The following is a 6,000-nucleotide window of genomic DNA, read 5'->3' as shown; positions in this document are numbered from 1 at the left end:
TGTTATAAAACTGTATATACCATTTTTCAGTCTAAGATGCGTTAAAATAATTCACACGAAACATTTTTATAATTAATATTTATTCAAGAGTTTTATAATAAATCTGATAAATGCTCTCATGTAACACAACTTGTGGGCTAAGATTGCACTCGAAAATTAACGATATTTTAATTTTACAAGAAAGTAAACCTCATTTGAAAAATTCTAAAACAATGTCATTTATAAAAATCTCATAAGATTATAGTCTTTTGTAATTGTATTTCAAATGAATAGTTCATGCTAAAGTTTAGTAACACGCATAAAATGCTAAAAGTAACGTGTAAGTTATGTATTGCCTTTTGTGACCAATAAAACAAAATAACAAAATATAAAGTAAAATATACAACTTGAATTCTTCAAGGTTGTTATCCACATGCGAAAAAGAATAAATGATCTCGCGACTATACATCTTCTTTGTATCTGTCCGTCTGTCTGCAAAGTTTCTGTAAAAATTATATTGCTGTACACTTGGAATTTTGCATAAACCATCATTAATATATAGACATCATATAGTTTAATAGTTGTACGTATATTGTATATCGTGAATTAATTAAGCTACAGACTACATTTGATCCAAATTCAGCGAAGTCTATTACGCAACAAATTTTGTTACATACCATGTTATACTAATTACTTCTGTAACTACAATAATATATTTAGTTGAGATAGATAGGTTGTTGAGTTTTGTTCTGTGCTGGATAGGTAATCACATATTGCATAATATACGAATTATGCATATGTACGTACACAGTAAGAAATTTAATTTGCTGAATGTGATGTCAAAACTTTGTAATTGAAACTAGTTTACACAACACCCCTCGAGGATATTTTTCATTTTACCTCCGTTAACTTTTTGTTGCAGTAAGACATTTAATTATTGAGTAACACTAAATAACTGATAGTTATACTAATATCGTTTTATTCACATATGAACATATGATGGAAAACGGACGGTTGGGTAAACAGTGGGATTGGCGGAGGATATTGCAGAATGGGTTAGATAACTTTGGAAAGGTGACATGCAGATACTTTAAAACACGGCAAAGTACTTGGCTCGCACGTTTATTGTACTGGCATGATCGTACTCGAGTGTCATTAAGACAAGGTTTAGAAGATAACACACAACCATTACTTCTTGACTACGGATTTATTACATGACCATTTGAGCTACCTACTTACAAGTACGTGTGACCTTCATAAACTTACAGAGAACAAAGTCATAGTGAGTAAAATAATGTGTACTTTTACTCCACTTCTACTATAGGTTATCATCGTTAATAATTAGGTATTGTGAAAGGTATTAAAAGTTTGCTTAATATTTGGGCTTATTGCTACATTTCATTCACCCATATTTAGTTCTTTTCAACTATATTAAAGTGGAGAAACTTAAGAGTGAGAACAAAAATATAAGATTTATATTAACCACAATTAAAAAAATACGGAACTTCGGAATTATTAACTGCTACTATTGTCATAACGTCTGTCAGAGTAAAAAAAAAAACAAAAAAAATTTGTTCAAGTCCAACATGCTGTTACTTTTCAGCCCTACGCTTTCCGTGTCGTCCTTCTATACAAGCCTACGTTACATACCAACTAATACAAATTTTTTAACTCTTGATTAAGAAATGTGTTTGAATAAATTAAAATACGTATTGCTAGATCAATACTTACATAATATTATATTATTTATAATATGGAAATAATAATTGCCTTTACACTGACTGATTGCTACATCCTTTGATTTGTAGTTACAAAAGAGAGAGATTCATACGCACAGTTGCACGGAGGTTCGGGGAATTATTTCAGTTAGTTCTGAGGCTAGGGCTGACCACGTAACTTTGTTACCATTCAAATATTTGCTACCTGAGCCTCACTCCACAGAGAGCAATCCGAGCGTTCACTTTTTCCGTCTCTCAACTACATAGTCGTATAAGTTATTTTGTGTGAAACTAATACAATCGAAACCACTACTCTTTAATGTATCTACTAAACAAGCCTAAAACGTGTTTAACTCACAAGTTAGAAATTTATTTTAATATTAGAGAGTTTTATATTGGTTTTGACAATTTTTATCATAAAACTATTGTATATAACGTGACACAAATTCACAGTTTTCATTTAGATAGCATCAGGAGTAAGAGAACTTTCAAGAGGAAACATATTTCTAAAAGTGGTAAAATGTTGTCAAAGATAAATACTGCCTGCACTGGATAATTGATTTTACTGCGTTGAACTGCGGCCACTCATTAGTGCGAGACTGATGAGGCCGAGAGTCGGAATACAATGACACATTCTTGTTGATACTGTTCCCATTAGCCAGCCACGTTCCATTCTACAGTTTATACATTCATTTAGCTCTTGTCCACATATACGGAGATATAAACAGTTTACTTACTGGTCAATGCTACCATGTATACTAACGGTTAAATGAAATACTATCATAACTATTTAGAGCACACTGCGACATATGGTATTGTTTTATATGTAATTAAAACATTCATGAATAAATATTTTATAATATGTGTTATGTATGAATAAAAATGTATATTTATTTATTCATTGTTTATTTATTTTTATTTTATCCAAATAATATACATGGAAAAGTATGTCCAAATCTGTCTTCTAGTCTGTCTGTGATTGAGTATCAAACATCCAAAACTCCAAATAATTAAAGTACTCAAACAACCAAAACCATTTTCCTCTAACTTTTGCATTTGTATTGTTAATAAAATATTAATAATAATATTATTAGAATTGGAATATTGCAATAATCACAGGAAAATCTTTGAAAATGCCAGTAACTTATTAATGCAGTAATAAATGCTGAAGATACTATTTATATATTTATAATAGTAGTATCAATAAAGCCTAACACACATTGCCTAATTAAAGTATGGTAACAACAATACACTCTAAGGAGATAACTTGTATTATAGCCATAATAATGAATATGGTGTAATTATTAACACCTTCCTTTAAATAATCAACAGATACACATTAATTCGACGCACACGTTCTACTAATCTCCTTTTACTAATTAAATTCTATCGTTTAATTTTAATTTTATATAGGTACCAAAAGACTTTCTGAAGTATTATTTTGAGATTTCAGAGCACTGTTACTATCGACAACTTCTTCTTATATGTGATAAGACTCTCGCACAGGACTCTAAAACAAGGCAGAATATGACTCGAAATCAGATCGTTCTTTTCAAAGAAGATACACTTATATGTCTTAAAATATGAATTCAAGTAATGTTTATTTAAGTTATAAATGCAGTTTTTGATTGGAGATACCACAATACTCCTATTTCCATTGAACCTTTCTAAATTAATACAGTTTGATATAATGAATGACCTAGTATGAATATCATGGTAGATAGGAGAATATGGGTTAGTTTGCAATTACAAAACACAATAATGGCTACAATCTAATCAAAGAGCTGATTATAGAATGTACCTACATATATTGTATAGTATTAATTAGTTACGATTCGACAATGTGAAAACCTTTGATCCCTGTGCTTTATTATTGTACCATTTGTTATTTTATGGTATGTTATTCAGGACACTGCATTCATTTACATAGTTATACGGAAAACACACACACACTATTGACAGGGTGTAATAAAAGTCCCGCACTGGCTTGGTAACTCCCGAACTATTAAAGGAAAAGCAATAAAACTTGCTACATCATTACTGCACTTATAAATCTACTACAATTTGGTTTCTCATGTAAAGAGGATGGCCCGTAAGGAGTCAAACGGAAATCTTAAATGAGAGCATAGGTTAAGTTTTACTCAAATTAAAAGTCTTTTTCAGTAGAATAAAATGTTGCAAATCCAACCTCCATGAGTTCAAACTTTATGCCGGTTTTAGGTTTCATACATTTACAATGTAGACTCTGTTCTGGATGGTTTAATATTATTGTCTTGACTCCAGTTGTCAAAGTTAAACTTAGTAAATTAATACTGGATTTAAAATTTTTTAGGCTTGTTAATGACTCTTCACGTCCAATGGAGGACGGTCTAGAAGGAGTTCGGCAAAAAATGTAATTTAAGCATAGCTCAAGATGTACATTGTTTAAAAGTATATTGTAACAAATACATCAAGTGAAGTATAAATTCCAACCTAAAAATAAGAATTTTCCATTACCAGGTTGTTCCCTTTCATCTCATGCTAAGCAACCCCTTTATACTGATATATAGTACATCTGGAGCTAAGTTTACGTTAAAAACTCCTTGTAGACCATTCTCCATTGGATGTGAAGAGTCACTAACTACCTTGGATGTCCATTTGGGCCATCCCCTGTCACGAAAAAATGTGGTAGTTACTTCAAAAAGTACATTTTAAGTGCAGTAAACATGTGCCAAGTTGTTTTTGTTTTAATCGTTCGGGAATTATCAAGCCGGCGGCGCGGAGCTTTTTTACATCCTGTATATACGTATTTATGAATACACACACACACATATGTATGTCTCACTTATTGATATCTGAACAAAGATTCAATTGGCTTCGTTCGATTTAATCCCCACATCTTCATGCAAAAAACATTAGTAACTATAAATAACGCGTGTCACACGAAGATGTTTAAACGTTACATATTATATTACTTGCCCATTTATGCACAGAACATTTTCAAACTCTACACAACTCATTAAATAGGTTTTAAAAATATTCTGTGAAAATTTAAGCTCTCTAGCAATTAATGAAAACAAAATGGTAACATTTTTTAAAATCTATACTTTAAAAACAGTAAAAACAGTACTTTGGGTTTTGTAAAATTATTTATTGTCAAATTCTAGAGAAATAAAGTATTTCAATCAGAAAATTAGAACATAGCGTCTTAAAAAACCTACAATTATGGTTCACAAATATTCGAACTGTAATCCATCCACAGCGACACACTGATAACAGCGCTTAACAAATGAATCGTATGCTCTTATAAAGAAATTCTGCGGTATCCGGATTCTCTTCAATTGATTGTCTTTATTCCTCATCATTATTGAAGTCACGAATATAAACTTGTTCCTTTAAGTAACCACTTAAAAAGAAATCACACACAGTTAAATCTGGGGATCGTTGTGGCCAATCTAAAAAATCACTTCCACGACCAACCCAACGACCATGAAGGTTGCCATTTAGGTATCACTTGAGAGGATTTCCGAAATGAGGAAGAGCACCATCTTGATGGAATATTGCTTGATCCATTTCTGGAATGGTAAAATGAGGCAAAACTTGTTCATTTAAAACCTGTTCATACATATTTCCAGTCATTGTATTGTCTGAAATGGCGTAAGATAGCACTCCTTTACAACTGACAACTGCCCAAACAGTTAGTCCTTTTGATTTGAGTAGAGTGTTCAAGAATGTGTAGATTACCGGTGTTTTAATAATGATAAATATTCGTATTTACAGCACCATTGCGGTAAAATTGGACTCGTCTTAAAAAACAAATTGAGTACGCCAATTAGGATCTAGGCATGAAACTCAATGATACGAAAACATAATTCCACTCTCCTGTCGGGATCATTTTTAAGAAGATTATGGACTAGGAGACTTTTATAAAATTTAATTTTGTTTTTCTTAATTATTCTCTGTACGGATAACTTTGGAACACCAGTTTCAAGTTCAACCTTCCTTAGTGGTGCCTCCACCTACTCTCTTTGGTTTCGTCCCTACATTAAAATTCATTTTAAAGTAACAACGTTCCTACAGAAAAGCATCTGGAGAATAAACGCTTATTATTCTAAGATAAACATTAGAGCTGTGCTTTGACCTTCTTAACTCTGTGGCCATACCTGTCTTTTTCTGAAGTCACCGTGACAAGTCAAAGGTTTTCTGATGAATGTAAATTCAAAACCTTTTTATGATAAATCTAGGCATTTTGTTGGACAAGCTATCTTAAGCCTGGTAGAGGTCAAAATTAATAGGTAATAAAACAGATTTAATGAATTAAAAA

The sequence above is a fragment of the Homalodisca vitripennis genome, chromosome 1, assembly GCF_021130785.1.
Source record: "Homalodisca vitripennis isolate AUS2020 chromosome 1, UT_GWSS_2.1, whole genome shotgun sequence".
In the NCBI taxonomy this organism is placed as follows: Eukaryota; Metazoa; Arthropoda; class Insecta; order Hemiptera; family Cicadellidae; genus Homalodisca; species Homalodisca vitripennis.
This window is presented reverse-complemented; position numbering follows the sequence as displayed.